Source organism: Panthera onca, chromosome A2, assembly GCF_046562875.1.
Source record: "Panthera onca isolate mPanOnc1 chromosome A2, mPanOnc1 haplotype 2, whole genome shotgun sequence".
NCBI classification, from domain to species: domain Eukaryota; kingdom Metazoa; phylum Chordata; class Mammalia; order Carnivora; family Felidae; genus Panthera; species Panthera onca.
The window spans coordinates 114,911,306-114,927,659 of NC_138340.1; the positions used below are offsets into that span (position 1 = coordinate 114,911,306).

The window sequence follows — 16,354 nt, forward strand, 5'->3', positions numbered from 1 at the left end:
CAACTGGCTACACTTACTGCATAGCCATCAAATGGGCAAGGGCCAGACAGATGCAACATGTAATCAAGTGGAAGTTCCTGGAGGAATCTATTTTACACTTCGTCTCCATTAAGTCTTAATACAATGCTTTGCAATGAAAGGAACCCAACAAATATCTGTTACTATGACCGGCTAGAAGTCATGTAGCTCCCTGATCTGACCTGCCAAGACTTGAATCCAATTCTGCCATTTACTGAAAATGAGGATGTCAAGAACCAGTTCATAACATATCAAAAAAGCTAATTAATTCACCATGGTTACTAGGAAAATAGGGCCTGTTTTCCAAAACGCATCCAAATACATGAGCCAAAATGCAAAAGAAAAAAATGTTATCATGTATCTTGTTTCCCAGGAATGTTATATTTAAAAATATATCAATATTCAAACACCAGGTGCTTTCTTGAATTTGAACTCATACTTTATCCTCTTTTATCTTTTATCTGCGAGGGTGTTTTTGGATGGATACACAATGTCTTATTGCCTCAATACAGCCAGGAATTCTTTTTTTTTTTTTTTTTTTTATTATTTTTATTTATTTTTATTTATTTATTTATTTATTTATTTATTTTTATTTTTTAATATATGAAATTTACTGTCAAATTGGTTTCCATACAACACCCAGTGCTCATCCCAAAAGGTGCCCTCCTCAATACCCATCACCCACCCTGCCCTCCCTCCCACCCCCCATCAACCCTCAGTTTGTTCTCAGTTTTTAACAGTCTCTTATGCTTTGGCTCTCTCCCACTCTAACCTCTTTTTTTTTTTTTTTTTTTTCCTTCCCCTCCCCCATGGGTTTCTGTTATGTTTCTCAGGATCCACATAAGAGTGAAACCATATGGTATCTGTCTTTCTCTGTATGGCTTATTTCACTTAGCATCACACTCTCCAGTTCCATCCACGTTGCTACAAAAGGCCATATTTCATTTTTTCTCATTGCCACGTAGTATTCCATTGTGTATATAAACCACAATTTCTTTATCCATTCATCAGTTGATGGACATTTAGGCTCTTTCCATAATTTGGCTATTGTTGAGAGTGCCGCTATAAACATTGGGGTACAGGTGCCCCTATGCATCAGTACTCCTGTATCCCTTGGATAAATTCCTAGCAGTGCTATTGCTGGGTCATAGGGTAGGTCTATTTTTAATTTTCTGAGGAACCTCCACACTGCTTTCCAGAGCGGCTGCACCAATTTGCATTCCCACCAACAGTGCAAGAGGGTTCCTGTTTCTCCACATCCTCTACAGCATCTATAGTCTCCTGATTTCTTCATTTTGGCCACTCTGACTGGCGTGAGGTGGTATCTGAGTGTGGTTTTGATTTGTATTTCCCTGATAAGGAGCGACGTTGAACATCTTTTCACGTGCCTGTTACAGCCAGGAATTCTTAAGCACATCAGGCAAGCATATGCATAGAATAAAATCGCTACAAAGAAGAGATTTAGTCAATATCACTGGGCCATCAACCTAGTGTAAGACTCTTCCAGGAAAGGGGAATTTCAGAAAACTCACATACTCAGCCACTATCCACAAGAAGTTGGTAATCTTATTTGGGGACAGAGTATGCATACCCTTGACAAGAGAATATGGGTGAAGGGCCAAATGTGTAGGGCAGACAAGACATTATAGGAATTTGGAAGAGAGAGAAATTCAAGAGGTCTGGACCACTGGGGGACAATGTCCCAGAAGCGAGCTGATTTCTGATGGCTGGGGAGCAGGAAGAGAATAAAGAAAAGTGCATATGAGGAGAGAAAACAAAACACAGTCGGTGAAACAGAAAGCTTCAGGCAGGAAATAATGAGACCGAGTTATAAAAAGAACCTAAATGTCAAGTAAAGAAATTTGGATTTTAGCCAGAGAGTAGCTGAAAAGCCACTAAATATTTTAAAGGGAGAAAAATTACAAGGTAAAAGCAATTTATTTCAGGGTTTGTTTTTTTTTCAATTTCCTTTATTTTGTTGCAAAGGAAATAAATTCACATAGTCTAAATTTAAAAGGTACAAATTTAGAGGTACAAAAGGTCTCCCTCCCACTTCTGTCTGCCCATTTTAATCCCTGGAGGCAAACCAATGGTTACCAGTTTCGTACCTATCCTTCCAGAGAAATCTGTGCATATGGAGGCGAAAACACACAGCTCCCCCCCTTCTTCTTTTTTTTTTTTTTTTTTGTAGATGGGATACGTACACACTTATTTACCTTGTGTTTTTCATTTAAAAATATAACAGAGATTATTTTGTATGAATACATAAAAACTTTCCTCATTCCCTTTTTAAAAATAGATAGATTGGTACAAACGAACACACGGTTCCAATACTCTCTATCCAGAGCTGCTATCCAGTTCTTCCTGGAGGCAACTCAATGTGTCTAGCTTCTTATATAGCCTTTAAGAAATCTTATAGGTATATGGAAGCATATAAACACACATGCACCCTTTCCCCTCTCTTTTAAAATAAATAGGATGCATACCATACCCCCACTCTCTCAGATATTTAAAACTTTCTGAGAAACCCAAATGAAGTATTTATATGAATTAATAGTATTGTACCAATGTCAACTTATGGTTATATACAATGCTATTATTGGGGGAGCTGGGTAAAGAGAGAGAGTTCCTGGCAGACAGGAACTCTGTACAAATTTTGAACCTTTTTTAGTCTTAAAATATGTCAAAATAATAAGTATTAAGAATATTTCTGAGCTATGTTCATCAGATTACTCCTTTCTGCCTGTGGATGCTGCTAAGTAATCATCTTTAAATCTCCCCTCCACGACTGTCATGTCTAAGTCAGAATCTCCCAAAGGGCCTGAACAGCTGCAGAAGCTTTTCATCGGAGGTTTGGGCTTTGAACCAACCGATGAGAGTCTGAGGAGCCATTTTGAGTAATGGGGGAACGCTTACAGACTGTGTGGTAATGAGAGATCCAACACCAAGCGCTCCAGAGACTTTGGGTTTGTCACGTACGCCATTGTGGAAGAGGTGGACGCAGCCATGAATGCAAGGCCACACAAGGTGGATGGAAGAGTTGTAGAACCAGAGAGGGCTGTCTCAAGAGACGAGTCTCAAAGACCTGGTGCCCGCTTAACAGTGAAAACGATTTCTGTCGGTGGCCTTAAAGAAGACCCTGAAGCACACATCCTAGAGATTATTTTGAACAGAATGGGAAAACTGAAGTGACTGAAATCATGGCTGACCGAGGTAGTGGCAAGAAGAGAATTTTGCTTTTGTAACATTTAATGATTATGACTCTGTAGACAAGATTGTCATTCAAAAATACCATACTGTGAATGGCCACGCTTGGAAGTGAGGAGAGCCCTATTTAAGCAGGAGATGGCTGGTGCTTCATCCAGCCAGAGAGGTCAAAGTGGTCCTGGAAACTTTGGTGGTGGTTGTGGTGGGAATGACAACTCTGGTCGTGGGGGAAACTTCAGTGGGCGAGGTGGCTTTGGTGGCAGGCGAGGTGGCTTTGGTGGCAATCGAGGTGGTGGTGGACGTGGTGGCAGTGGGGACGGCTGTAACGGATTTGGTAATGATGGAAGCAATTTTGGAGGTGGCGGAAGCTATAATGATTTTGGCAATTACAACAATCAATCTTCAAATTTTGGACCCCTGAAAGGAGGGAAGTTTGGAGGCAGAAGCTCTGTGCCCTATGGTGGTGGAGGCCAATACTTTGTCAAACCAGAAACCAAGGTGGCTGTGGCAGTTCCAGCAGCAGCAGTAGCTATGGCAGTGGCAGAAGGTTTTAATTACTGTCGGGAAACGAAGCTTAGCAGGAGAGGAGAGCCAGAGAAGTGACAGGGAAGCTACAGGTTACAACAGGTTTGTGAGCTCAGCCAAGCACGGTGGTGGCAGGGCCTAGCTGCTACAAAGGAGCCATGTTTTAGACAATATTCACGTGTATGGGCTAAAACCCGAGGACTACATGACTAATTATATAACAGTTTATTTTAGTTTCTATTCTGTGGAAAGTGTAATGCACTCCAACAAAGGGTTTTAATGTAGATTTTTTTGGTTTTTGTACCCATGCTGTTGATTACTAACTGTAATTGTATGATCATGACACTGAATAAATGTGTCTTTAAGAAAAAAAAAAAGAAGAGCACCTGGGTGACCTGGGTGGCTCAGACGGTTAACTGTCCAACTCTTGATTTTGGCTGAGGTCATGATCTCGTGTGAGATCAAGCCTCATGTCAGGCTCTGTGCTTGGGATTCTCTTTCTCCCTCTCTCTCTTCTGCCCCTACCCCTCACACACATGTTCTTTCTCTCTCTTTCTCTCTCTCTCTCTCTCAAAATAAATAATCTTAAAAAAAGGGAATATTTCTTAGTGGTCATTCCATATCAATACATAAATGCCTTCCCTTTTTATAGATGCATAGTATCACTTTTAATAATTTCACAGGGCACCTGGGTGGCTCAGTTGGCTTAGTGTCTGGCTTCGGCTCAGGTCATGATCTCACAGTTTGTGGGCTTAAGCCCCGCATCGGGCTCTGTGCTGACAGCTTAGAGCCTGGAGCCTGCTTCGAATTCTGTGTCTCCCTCTCTCTCTGCTCCTCCCCTGCTCATGCTCCATCTCTCTCCTTCAAAAAAAAAAAAAAAAAAAAAAAAAAATTTTTTAAATAAAGAAAAATAATTTATTTCACTTGCCCCTAGGTAGGCAAAATACTTCAGATTTCCTTATAATTAACAAACACTAATAGTATCCATCTGAATGTGCACAGTCTTTGACTCTGTGGTTACGAGTGGTCTATACACCGGGGCGCCTGGGTGACTCAGTCAGTTAAGCGTCTGACTTTGGCTCAGGTCATGATCTCCCACTCCGTGAGTTCCAGCCCTGCGTTGGGCTCTGTGCTGACAGCTCAGAGCCTGGAGCCTGCCTCGGATCCTGTGTCTCCCTCTCTCTCTGGCCCTCCCCCCGTGCATGCTCTGTCTCTCTCTGTCTCAAAAATAAATAAATGTTAGAAAAAAAAAAAGAGTGGTCTATACACCAAATGATGTAACCGTCATAAAGATTCCGTAGGCAAGGCCCAGTCAGGCATCAGAAACGCCCGGCCCTCCTCCTAGTCCTGCTGCTCACTAGTGGCGTGACCTTGAGCAGGTCACTTAATCCTCCCGTCATGGTTCTCTTCAAAACAACATTGGGATTACCTGTCCTGATTACCTCCCAAGTTTCTTGAGGGTGAGAGGAGATAATGGGTGGAATACTACTTACATAAAATCCATTGTGCAAATAAAAGGTTTGGCAAGTATGACTATTCCCTAGAGCCTAGATCATAATCCTCTGTCTACAATCACAAGCAGAAGTTTTCTTGGGGTGCCTGGGTGGCTCAGTCAGTTGAACGTCTGACTTCAGCTCAGGTCATGATCTCAGGGTCTGTGAGTTCGAGCCCCACATTGGGCTCTGTGATGACAGCTCAGAGCCTGGAGCCTGCTTTGGATTCTGTGTCTCCCTCTCTCTCTGCCTCTCCCCTGGCTCACACTCTCTCTCTCTGTCTCTCTCTTTCTTTCTCTCTCTCAAAAATAAATAAACATTAAAAAAGAATTAAAAAAAAAAGAGGTAGGAGTTCTCTCATGGCAAATTCAACCTCAGCTTGAGTTTCAGAGAGCTGTATCCTAATCCATGTGATTTTTCATTTAAAATAGAATGACTCTCTGGGCCCTTCTGTTCTCTAATCTAGTCCTTAATGGCCATCAGAAGGTGTGCTACACAGGAATAATGAGAAAGGACAAAATGCCAAGACAGGAAATGAGTGGGGAACACTCCTATTAAACCCAGAGGAGAGTTGCAGCAGACCAACAATGGTGAGAAAGGGTATAATGGAGAAAAACCAGTGCTCAAAAGCCATTCAGGGAATAAGAAGCAACCTGGTTGCCTAGCAATACCAGAAGGTACACTGGAGTTAGGATCTTAGAGGTGACACCTGCTAAGAACTGTGCAGGTCTGAAATTTTACCGTACTTACAAGCTTGCAAATTAGTTTTCCGTGGATGCTGGCAAAAGGCATGAGACCTTTGGGTCGGAGACCAAAGATTTTATTACATATGGCAAAAGAAGTAGCCAGTGCTTTGTGTTGATTTGCAGGCATTCCCTATGCCCCTAAAGTCCATAATGATGACACAACTGACCCATCCAAGATGCCTGTACATGCAGAACACTGTTAAGGGAGAGGAACACTGAGCTGGGGAATTCACTGTTTTTATAGTGAGCAGAAACAAGCCTGGTCTCTGTCTGGGAGCCTCCCTTATGGCTGCCTGCTGCAAACATAACCCTGAATGATGGCCTGGGTGAAGAACCATCAGGGCCTTGCATTCTTGACACACTCAGAAGGAACGTGCAGGGATGCTCCATGCCTATGCTAGACTGTCTCTCCCAACAGCACTTTGAAAGCAGGAGGGAAACTTTAGTCAAGATCAATTCAAAAATGAGGCTGAACTAGGTCAAAAGGAAGGAGATTCCAAAAGTCCAAAAGTAAGGAGCTGGAGGGACAAGGTGAGTCAAGGGCTGACTCTGGAGCCAAAGAGAGACTGGAGACAGGGATAGGGATTTATCTATGGTAGAAGCAGAAGAAAAGATAAAATCTGTGAGGGAGACAATATGGAGAGATAATGTGGCCAGGAAAGCTGTCACATAAAGGGCCCAGTCAAGAGAGTAGGACAAGATGGCAGAGATGGGCAGGTGGCCCGGAAAGGATGGGCAGGAGGACCAATGCTGCTTGAAATTAGAAGCAGAGCACGCTCACACTCAGAGGTCCAGGGAAACCTTCCCAGCAACCACAGGCCAGGCGGGGAAGCCTCCTGCACTCTCCCTTAGCTCCCCCTGAGCCTCAGCTGCCATCCCCACTGGACTGTGACTCCTCCTAGAACAGAATGTGTGTGTGCGACTCTCCTCCATACTCAGCATTTGCATAGGCACCTCTCCATGGTTGGGGCTCAATGTATGCGCTTTGAATCAATGAGTGAGTTAGTTGTGAGGTAGTCAGTCTCTGGAAGCATTACGTGGCTCATCGTGTCAGATCCTGCAGATAAATCATGTAGGATGAGGACTAAGAACAAAGCCATTGCTTTGGGAAAAGGTTGAGTCACAGGTCATGATTCTGGAAGGCAAATCTGACAAATTAAAGGTATGCAGACCATATCTCCAGCGACTGGGGGCTGGGAGCAGGAAAAGTCAAGGCAGTATGCTATTATTCTCTGTGTCCCACTCTCCCAGCCTTTGCCTTGTATGTGACTATAGATAGCCAGCTGGAGGCATTCACACTATCTCAGAGAAGCAGGATTGGTATAGCTGAAATGAAAAGATATAGAAACAATTTCATCTTTTAAAACAACTTCTATAAGTGGCCTTATGAATTAAAATTTTAGGGGTGGGGAGGAGGGAGGATCAAGGTACAGAGCTAATACCAAAGCAATGGAGTCTGGAAGAGAGAAGAAGAGGAAGAGACCCCTGCTTCCACGAGACTTGGGGGAGGGCACGGGAGTAAGAAAAGAGGTCAGAGATGGGGGCCAGGACCCCTGATTTGGAGAGAGGAGGGCCTGCTTCAGGGCCCCAGCTTGGGGGAATCATATCCAGAGATCACCATGCTCTCACCTCCCTACCTCAGGGCCTTTGCCTTTACACCCCTCTGTCCGGTTTCCCATGGCTCAGTCCCGCACTGCCTTCAGATCTCCTCAGGAAGATCAGCTGCTCATAGCTGACCATCCTGTCTAAAATAAGAAGTCCCTTCTCCCATCTATCTCTGTTCCATTTCCCTGATTTTACTTACCTTCCTAACGCATACAGAACACATCAGGGGATCCGTGACCACCAGAGTTCCTACGATCTTATTTTCTATTCCTAACAAAAAAGATATGAGAAAGCAACAAAAATATGACAGGTTCTATAATATCACTTAACATTTTTCTCTCTTCTGAGGAATTTTGCAAGCTTGCTACAGGGTAATGTTTCTACAGGAAGGCAGAATTTCCCCTTTCAGGACCCCAAATGAAGAAAGAAAAGTTGAAATTAGATGTCATTGCAGATGGGAACTTTGGTTTTTAAAGAGAAGGTAGGGTCACCTTGTCCTTTTGGAAACAGTGGCCAGGTCACATCCACAGAGCTCCCCATGGAAGACCTTCCGTTTGCTTCTTGACAGGAGTCTGATGGAGAACAGGGATTCTCCACCGTACAGGCTTTAAAAAAAAAAAACAACAAAAAAAAACAACTCAGCAGAGGGCAAAGCACCAGTGTTGTTAACATCGATGCATAGTCCCTCAGGAAAAAAAACCACATTTTTTTATTTTTAATATTTATTTTATTTTTATTTTTTAACAACTATTTTTTAAATGTTTGTTTATTTTTGAGAGAGAAGAGACAGAGTCCAAGCAGGGGAGGGGCAGAGAGAGAGGGAGACACAGAATCTGAAGCAGGCTCCAGGCTCTAAGCTGTCAGCACAGAACCCGATGCGGGGTTCGAACTCAGAAACTGCAAGATCATGACCTGACCCCAAGTTGGACACTTAACTGACTGAGCCACCCAGGTGCCCCAATAACCATTTTTCTTTGATTGCAGAAAATTTTATACATCTTTCTCCCAGAGAGAATCCATCTCTCACTGTCTTTTAAAAAGAAACAAGTAATTAATAGTGTAAAACTCTGGTAATGAGAAGAGGGGCTCTCTCCATCTCTGGCTACATGAACCTAAACACTAAGCCAACATCTAAAGACCAGCCTGTGCCCATGGACGGAAAAGTCGATTTAATCATTTCTGTCTTTGCTGTGGGGTGAGAACCTTCTGTCAACAGGGGCTGGCAGGATGCCTGTGGTTTTTCCAGCAGAAGAAAACCTCTTATACCTCAATACTTTGCTGATCCGTACCTAACTTCCACATGGGAACTCAACTTTGGTGCCCCGGGACACCCCCGAACAGAATCAGGACCCTTAACGCCCAAAGCGATGGAGCCCTAACACTTCATTTAGGTGGGACCACACAGTGGTCAAACCCTCCCTTGCTACATGTGGGGGCCACTTCCGTGTCCCGTGGGCTGGTTACAAACTCCTACTATAAAAATTACATCAAGGTGGGGCACCTGGGGGGCTCGGTCAGTTAAGCGTCTGACTCTTGATTTCGGCTCAGGTCAGGTCACGATCTCACAGTTCGGGTTTGTGCTGCACTGACAGCACAGAGCCTGCCTAGGGTTCTCTCTCTCCCTCTCTCTCTGTCCCTAAAAAAAAAAAAAAAAAAAAAAAAAAAACAAAAAACCCTGCTCGCTCTCTCTCTTTCTCAAAATAAATAAACATTAAAAAAATTACATCCATGCAATTTTAAACATTTTTCTAAATGTTTTAACTTATTTTTGAGAGAGCCCAATGCGGGGAGGGTAGGGAGAGAGGAACAGAGGATCCAAAGCTGGCTCTGCACTGACAGCAGAGAGCCTGATGTGGGACGTGAACTCACAGACTGTGAGATCATGACCTAAGCCAAAGGGGGATGTTCAGCTGACTGAGCCACCCAGGTGCCCCCATCCAAGGAATCCTGCAGAGGGCTGTGCCACGTCCCATGGAGGCAAAGAGAGGAAAGCCAGCAGAAAGAGGACAAAGGATTCATCACAATTCAAATTTGGTTCAACTTCAATGTGATTGCTTGGGGTTCTAAGCCCCTCAACAAAAAGGAAGTTCATTTGCCTAAGCAGCAACTCCTACCACTAATGGGGTGACCTGGGGCATATCTGGAACAAGAGTACTAGCTAGAAAGTCCAGAAGGCACAGTGGCTAGTGCCACAGAGCCCTGGGGAGAGCTAGCTCCACCAGGACCAAATCTCTCTGCAGCCCAGACAGGTAAGGCCAGAAACCAGGAAGAGACCATCTGTAGAAGGAGGAAAGGAGGCATGGCTGGGAAGATGGCTGCTGATAAGCTGTGAGAGCTGCTCATTGTCATCTGCCTTCCCTCACTCATACACACACAGACACAGATGCACACAAAAAAACAGGACACTTGAAGCACCCCCTCCCACTTCCCTCGGAGTGGGAGAGAACAGCGTTCATGTCAGTGTGAGGAAGCAGCCAAACTCAGTGAGGAAAGAGTAGGACTCCCGAGTACCAAGGGGTAGGACTTCCCCCAGGACCAGGCTGCCCAGCGAGCTCGGAAGCCCTGGGATGGGTAGTTTGGGGATAGAAGAATTCATTAATGACTAAAATCTAGTTCTCGCCTTCCTAGAGGCTAGGAGAACACTAAACAGGAGCAAATCATCTTGCGCGCGACATAAATCTTACCAGACGGAGTGTGAAAGGGTGATAATAGTTTTTGGAATATGTTGTGTTCTTTTCATTTCGTGATCCATTCATTTATTCATTCATCTGACAAATGGTAACTGAGGGCCTCCCCGTTACGTAAGGATGAGGAGATATAACAATAAAAGAGGCAGGCAAAGCTTCTGCCTTTGTGGACTTCGCATTCTAGCAGGAAAGACAGTCGGTAATAAATAGTGGCAAATACTTCCGTGGAGCCTTCCGTGTGTCAGGCCCTCTGCTAAACCCTTTCCAGGTAGGAGCTCATATGTTTACTGCAACCTATGCGGTAGCTACTGTTATCCTCATTTTACAAATAAGGAGCGTGAGGCATAGGTGGGCTGAGTAACTTGCCAGATGTGTACAGCTAACAGTAACAGAACAAGGATTTGACCCCAGGAAGGTGAAATTTAGAGTCCGTATTCTTTTATTTTTTTTAAGTTTATTTATTTATTTTTGAGAGATGGGGGAGTGTGTGTGAGCAGGGGTAGAGAAGAGAGAGAGGGAGAGAGAGAATCCCAAGCAGGCTCCACACTGTCACCATGGAGCCCATACAGGGCTTGAACCCATGAACTGTGAGATCGCCACCTGAGCCATGAGTCGGACGCTTAACCGACTGAGCCTCCCAGGTGACCCTTAGAGTCCATGTTCTTAATTGATATAGATTAGCGTGCATATGGGCACAGGCATGGAGACGGGCATAGAGACGCAGACAGTAATAGAGAAGGATGTAACTGTTCACATTTCCAAGGGACAGAAGTAAAGTATCTTGAAAGGGACTTAAAGTTTTAGTAGAGAAAGCCAGTCGACACCGGTAGATGGATGCATAAATAAGTGCTATAAGGAAAGCAATGGGGTGGGGGTGGATAGGGTGGCCAGGGCAGATGACACTGCAGTTGTCCAGAGCAGGTTCCTGAGGCCTGCCCAACTCAAGAGCAGATGTGACTATGAGTCGCCAGGCCCCAGGTTTCAGTCACAAACCCCAAAGAGCCAGGACTGGGAACAGTCACATCTCAGTGGTCACTATCCGAGGACAGCCCCCACTGCAGCAGAGACCAGCTGGAATGCAGACTATTAGTGTCATGCCCTAAGTACCCCCCATGTACACACACCAGACGTCATGGAGAAGGGAAGGGGAGCAGAAACCTGAAAGGCTGGGCCTTTTACAAAAACAGACTACATGTTTACCTCAAAGGCTCGTGTACATTACCGAACCTGAATAAATTGTCTTGACTCACTAAACACAAAGCCCTCTAGGCACCTCACTCCCTGTCTAGCAGAACACGGGGTCTTGAGATACAACATTTGTGATGCCACTGCCCCACCATGAAGGCTACATTTGGCGAGCAGAGAAGAAAGGACACAGGGTGATCGCAAGAGAAGTGAAACAGTTCCTGTCTTTTCCCTTCCAGGCGGAACAGTTACAGTGGCACAGATGGTCAGTCACATCAAGGGTGAGGAATGAAACACACGTACTATGTGCATCTCTGGAGAGAACAAAAGGATTATTCATTGTTTCATTATAGTTTTTTAAAAGCTCAAAGCATGATTTAGGAGAAGTCATTTGTGACATTGCTGCATTCAATTACCCAGAACAAATTTGGACGAGCCTCACAGCTATTTCTGGGCTTCCAAATGTGGGTCACAAAGACACGTTAATCAAAAAGGACAATGCAATCAGGCAGCTTCACATATTTATCATCATTTCTATGAAAAGCACTTACTAGCAACTGCCTGCTCAAGGTGCAGGCAGCCTGGGTTTTATATAGAGAAATTAAGCAGTCACAATCCCTACCCTCTTGAAATTTCAGCTTGGCAATGTTGATTTGAACAATCACGTAAATAGACAACTGAACAAAACTCATCTGCAATTATTCTCTGTCCCACATGTTCATGCTCTGTGGCAGTCCGTGCTCTCACCGTCCATTCAGGAGTTCTGTATGTGCTGTTCTCACTACAGAAAACTCCGTCCAGATTAAAGTAGAAACACGGAACATGGTGTTTGGGGCTACATTCTTTCAGGATTGAAAATTGAGGAAATTGGTTTTCTTGTGCAAAAGAAGAGGCTCACACTGTTGGATACATACACAATTTCCATTACTCTGTCACTTCTTTTCTACAAAAGCACCCCACTTTTCTTCAGGGTGGTAATATGCCCAGCTTTTTTTTTTTTTAATGTATTTCCTAGTAGCATTTGCAGCTAGAGGAGGACATGTGATATATTTCTAGCCAATGAGATATGAGTGGAAGTCACCAAATAAGGCTTCTGGGAAAGTGCTTTTTAAAAAAAACTACCTCTGTTGGCATTTGCCTTTGCCCTTTACCCTTCCCAGTCATTTGTTTGTTTGTTTGTTTGGTTGGTTGGTTGGTTGATTGTTTGGCCCTTCCCAGTCATCTTGCCTGGGATGTGGATGAGATGCTGGATATGCAGCAGCCATCTTGTGACTGAAGAGCCAAAGTTATATCCTACAGATGGCTAAACAAAAAGACAGAAAGAAACAGGGTCCCTTTGCACCAGTTCTGAATTGTTATGTGAGGAAAATAACATTGCCATTTAGTTGAGCCCTAGTGTATTTATTTAGCATATGCAGCCATATACAATCCCTGATTGATTCTAAGAATTACACAGGTGAGGCTGTATAAGTTAGGGGTCCATTGTGATTAAAGGCCACTTTTTGATAGGATTTTCTTCCCTCTGAGCACTGGTAGTTGTCCAAGGAATCTGGAGCAATTTCAGCATACGGAGGATTTTGTCCCAGTTCAACCTGGAGCATTTAACAACCATTTAGTGAGACTCTAAGATGTGCCACACAAAGTACTGGGTGCTGGTGGGCACAAGTCTCTGCATTCACAGCACTGATACTCTATTCAGGAGAGAGGAACAATAAACAAACAAGAAAAGGAGGTTAAAGCCCTGCAAAGAAAAAACAGGGTCAGGGGGATAGGCCTGCTGGGTGATAGGAGGGATACTGGCACTTTCCACAGGGTGGTCAGAACACGCCTCACTTCTAGGGGGGATGTGTTAATTGGCTTGGGCCGCCATAATCAAATACCACAGACTGGGGGACTTAAACAGACATTCATTTTCTCACAGTGCCGGAGGCTAGAAGTCCAAGATCAAAGTGTCGTCAGAGTTAATTTCCAGTAAGGCCTCTCTTCCTGACTTATAGACAGCATCTGCTTGCTGTGTCCTCACATGGCCTTGCCTCTGTTGATGTGGACACAAAGAGAGAGAGAGACAGAGAGACAGAGAGATCTGGTGACTTTCTCTTTTCTTATAAGGACACTAGTCTTGCTGGATTACGGCGTCATCCTCATGACCTCCCTTAACTTAATTATCTCCCTAAAGGCCCTATCTGCAAATATAATCACAATGGGGGATTTGGGCTTCAACATGAATTTTAGGGGAACACATTTCAGCTATAACAAGGGGCTTATGAACAGAAACCTAAAGGAAGAGACAGTGAAGGCCAAAAGGAAACCTGGGGGAAGAGCATTTCAGGCAGAGGAACAGCAAGTGCTAAGCCCTGTGGCAGAGTACGTTTGGCATGTTGGAGGGGCAGTGAGGAAGCCAGTGCAGCTGCAGGGGGAGATTGTCAGGGGGAAAGACAGAAAAGAAATGGAGGCTACATCCTGTATAGCCTTGTAGACTATTGAAAAACTTTCCTTTTACACTGAAAGAAAGGAGGGGCCAGCCACTCAAGAGGTCTGTGCAAACGAGCAACATGATCTTCCTAATGTTTTAAAGAGTTCCCTCTGGTCATTGTGTGGAGAATGGACTATAAGTGCAAAGACGGAAGCAAAACATCAGCTAGAAGCCTGTTAAAATAACCAGGAGAGAGATAATGGAGCTTGGACTAGGATGGTTGAGAAGTGGTCAGATTTGAGGCAGAGATGATGGGATTTGCTGTGGATCGATGTGTGTAAATGCACAAGAGAAGAGAGGAGTTTGGGACACCTCCAAGATTTTTGCCATAAGCACTAGAAGAATAAAACTGCTATATACACCAGTGGATTAATGGTGGCATGATCAGTTGTAAGTGATGAAATATCAAGAGTTGAGTTTCAGGCACATTCATTTCAAGATGCCTTTTAGAAACCCAAGTGCAAACCTTCAGTGTGCAATTGGACATATAAGACTGTAAGTCAGGGAATGGTCTAAGCCTGTGACAGAAATTTGAGTCACAAAACATATGAGGACTTTAAGATACAAAACAGAGGAACATAAGGGAAGGGAAGCAGAAATAATATAAAAACAGGGAGGGGGGACAAAACAGAAGAGACTCTTAAATATAGAGAACAAACAGAGGGTTGCTGGAGGGGTTGTGGGAGGGGGGATGGGCTAAATGGGGAAGGGGCATTAAGGAATCTACTTCTGAAATCATTGTTGCACTATATGCTAACTAACTTGGATGTAAATTTAAAAATAAAGAAATTATTTTTTAAAAAAAGAATAAAAAGGAGCTGTATAGTTTATATGACAAGAAATCTGTCACAGGAAGTGAGTATGGAGAGGTCGGTAGGGGTAACTCATTTAGGTAGTTGTAGAATATAGTAATTGAAAAAAGGAAAACAGGAACACATGGTCCTAGAATAATGCCTTGCTTGAATGGAGGGTCACTAGGTAGAGTACCTCAGTTATGTGCCCTGCATACAGTCACTTTTTCAAGCCTATCACCAAGGATTGGTGGGCTTTCGAGGTGGTCACCATAACTTGAAGTCATGTGACTCTTCATTTCTTATCTCCATCTTTTTCAAATTAGTTACCATGTCCTGTCAATTCTACCACACAGTATGGAAAAGTTTGAGAGAAAAGTGAAATTTTGAGTCCAAAAACCACTTCCAGTAACCTTCAAGCATGAGAGAAAAGGGACAAAAAGAGCACTGCTTTGTGTTGTGGGTGTAAGAAGTTACACTGACGTTCTAACCCCAGCACCTATGATGGGGATTTATTTGGAAATAGGATTTTTAAAAATGTAACAAAGTTAAGATTAGGTAATACTGGATTAGGGCACCCTACATCCTATGACTATTGTTCTTATAAGAAGGTCAGAAGAAGACACAGGTACACAGAGACGCACAGAAGAATGCCATGTGATGACAGATGCAGAGTCTGGGGCAATAATGCAGCTGAAGGCCAAGGATCGATCATCACCACCAGAAGCTTGGAAGAAACAAAGATTCTCCCTCAGAGCCTCTGGAAGGAACCAACCTTTCTGACACCTTCATGTTGGACTTCTGGCCTTCAGAACTGTGAGAATACAAAATTCTATTGTTTAAGAAAAAAAGAAGAGAAATTTGAGTCACAAAGCAAAGTCAAAACAGTATTTAAAACTGTACATCTAGATGACATCATTACCTAGATAGGAGTAGATCAAGGAGAGTTGAGATCTGAGGACTAAGCCCTGGAGAACTCCGCACAGTAAAGGTGGGCAAATAGAAAGGATCCAGTAACAGGGGCTGAAAAGAAGCAGCCATGAGGTTGGGAAAAACAAAAACAAAGTATGGTGACCTGGAAGACAAAAGAGAAATGTTTCAAGAAGAGAATGATCACACTTGAACTGAAAAGACAACTAAGGTCAAGACTAAAAGCACCTTGGCCCTTGAAAAGAGTTGTTTCCATGGAGTCATGGATTGATGCATCAGTTATCCAGTCCCACATAACAAATTACAACAAACTTTAGCTGTTTAAAGCAATAAGCACGTGTTATCAAACAGCATCAGTGGGTCATGAATCTGGGTGTGGCTTCCTGGTTGCCTCTGGCTTAGGGTCTCCCACAAGGCTGCTATCAAGACATTGGCTAGGACTGGAGTCTTCTCAAGGTCTGATGTGAGAGGATTCACTACCAAGCTTGCTCATGTGGCTACTGGCAGGCCTCAGATCCTTGTTGGCTATTAGCCTAAGACATCTATTCCTTGCCAATTAGTTCTCTCCATAAAGCAGCTCCCAACATGGCAGCCTGCTTCCCTTAGAGCAAAGACTCTAAGAGAGAAAAGGTAAGAGACAGCAGCCCAAGATGGTAGCTCCAGTCTTTTGTAACACAATCTCTGAAGTGACATC

General features: G+C 43.8%; 2 pseudogenes across 1 annotated transcript in view; one reads left to right on the top strand and one right to left on the bottom strand.

The window, feature by feature from the left end:
- The first annotated feature begins 2,811 nt into the window (after window positions 1-2,811).
- LOC132676690 (heterogeneous nuclear ribonucleoprotein A1-like 2) lies at window positions 2,812-3,916 on the top strand (annotated as a pseudogene).
- Window positions 3,751-16,354, bottom strand: part of LOC132676712 (heterogeneous nuclear ribonucleoprotein A1-like 2) — a 263,151-nt pseudogene continuing 250,547 nt past the window's right edge. The window contains exon 2 of the transcript XR_014137298.1: window positions 3,751-3,798. The product of XR_014137298.1 is annotated as a heterogeneous nuclear ribonucleoprotein A1-like 2 (transcript). The remainder of the gene's footprint in view (window positions 3,799-16,354) is intronic.